Below are 2,500 nucleotides of genomic sequence, written 5' to 3' on the forward strand. Positions count from 1 at the left end.
TCTCTCTCTCTCTCTCTCTCTCTCTCTCTCTCTCTCTCTCTCTCTCTCTCTCTCTCTCTCTTACATTTATTCTCCTCACTTTCTCTTCATCTCTTACCTTTTGTCTTCGCCTTCGCTCTCCTCCTCACCACTTTTCTCCTCTTCTTTTTTTTTTTCCTTTTTTTGGTGTCAACCGTCGTTCTTCCTCTGTCTCTCTTCCTCCTCCCTCCTCCTTGCACATTCTTCCCTCCTTTACCTTCTTCCTCCGTCACCCGTACTCTTCTCTTGTCTCTTCCTCCTCCTCCTCCTCCTCCTCCTCCTCCTCCTCCTCCTCCTCCTCCTCCTTCCTCCTCCTCCTTTCCTTCCTTCCTTCCTCCCTCACTCCTCCTCCTCCTCTTCTTCCTCCCTTCTCCTCTTCTTCCTCCTTCTCCTATTCTTCCTCCACCCTTCTCCTATTCTTCTTCCTCCTCTCCTTCTCCCTATTCTTCCTCCCTTCTCCTCTATTCTTCCTCCTTCTCCTATTTCTTCCTCCTTCTCCTCTCTTACTCCTCCTTCTCCTCATTCTTCCCCCTTCTCCCCTATTCTTCCTCCTTCTCCTCTCTTTTGCCTTCTCTTCTACGTCACCTGCCTCTTTTCTTCTTCTTCTTCTTCTTCTTCTTCTTCTTCTTCTTCTTCTTCTTCTTCTTCTTCTTCTTCCTCTTCTTCTACTTCTTCGCATTCCTCCTCCTCCTCCTCCTTCTCCTCCATCCTCCCCCTCCTCCTCCTCTTTCTCACCCATTTCCTGGTCCACGCTCTAACTGTCAACTGTGACAGTCACTCCGGCATGCAAGATCCGTCACGATGACTGTGATTGTTACGGTGACACAGTTCGCGCCGCTGAGCTCACTCCGGCGAAGACCGCGCGACGCAAGCAAGCAAGCAAGACATCCCCGACTACGAAACATAAGATAAAAAAAATAATGACGAGACTATTACGATAATTGATAAATAACGAGCTAAATATAAGCAGTGAAACGAGAGGACGGGCTGACATCATCATCGTGGGACGCGACTGCGAAACATGAGGTAAAATTACGATAAAAATTCTGTTAATTATGTTAATGACGAGACTACGAGGACGATGAATAAACGCGCTATAAATATGTCTGACCGTGCGACGCAACTGCAAGCAGACAAGCAAGCAAGCAAGCAAGCAAGAAACAACCAGGCCACAAAAAACGGGACAAACTGACAAAAATAAGTAAATAAATAAATGCATAATTGAACTAACACAGAGATGGTTAAATATTGTGTGAATGTGCAAGGGGAGAACAAGCAAACAAAACAAGGACGACGGAAATGAACAAAAATAATAAATAAATAAATAAATAAATAAACACGTGCGTTGATGGACATGTAATGATACATAAATACGCAATGAGACGAATAAGATAAGAACAATAAGTTAAGAGATGAAAAGATACTTAAAAGGAAAAGGCAAAATTACTAAAATGAGCAGAAAATAAAAGGAAGTCAACTTAATGGATAATACTACAAGTACTATTGCTATAAGCAAATAGCCATCATCAACTGCCTCACCTAACAGCTGAATAAACACACACACACACACACACACTCACACACTCACACACACTCACACACTCACACACTCACACACTCACACACACACACACACACACACTCACTCACTCACTCACTCACTCACTCACTCACTCACTCACTCACTCACTCACTCACTCACTCACTCACTCACTCACTCACTCACTCACTCACTCACTCACTCACTCACTCACTCACTCTCTCTCTCTCTCTCTCTCTCTCTCTCACGCTCAAATATACATAAACTAATAATGTCAATCACAAACAAACAACGAGTAAACAACAGCAATAAATACAAAACAAAAACAAGAAAACCAGCACAATTCCAGCCAGGGAAACACGCTCTCCCTGGAGTGTCTTCTCAGCTGATCCCAGGTAGATGGCGCAACAGCTTGCAACATCCCGCAATGCCCTGACGAATACCAATTGCAAAAGATGACCAGCTGGGGGAGGAGTCATGGCGAGAGGCGAAGGGATGCGCGAGGGAAAAAAGAGCGAGAGAACGAAGGAAGGAAGTGGAGCACAGACGAGGAGAGAGAAAGGACGATTGTGATAATGATGGGGTCAATACGATAGTGTTGGTACTGGTGATGATAATCGTGATGAATGTGAGGACGATAATAGTGGTGGTGAAATGAGCCTACAGATATTCACCACACATCTATCGGCTCTGCTCCTCTCCTCTCTATCCCTGCCCCTGCCCCTGTCCATCTCTCCCTCTGTCCCTATATATATTATATTATACATATATATATGTATATATATATATATATATATATATATATATATATATATATATATATATATACATACATACATACACATACGTACGTACTTACACACACACACACACATGAACGCGCCCGGTTCCGGAGGTGAACCAGTTGAACACAGTTATGCAGGCGTTATTCACATACAGCTG

Source organism: Penaeus vannamei, chromosome 26 (assembly GCF_042767895.1).
Source record: "Penaeus vannamei isolate JL-2024 chromosome 26, ASM4276789v1, whole genome shotgun sequence".
NCBI classification, from domain to species: domain Eukaryota; kingdom Metazoa; phylum Arthropoda; class Malacostraca; order Decapoda; family Penaeidae; genus Penaeus; species Penaeus vannamei.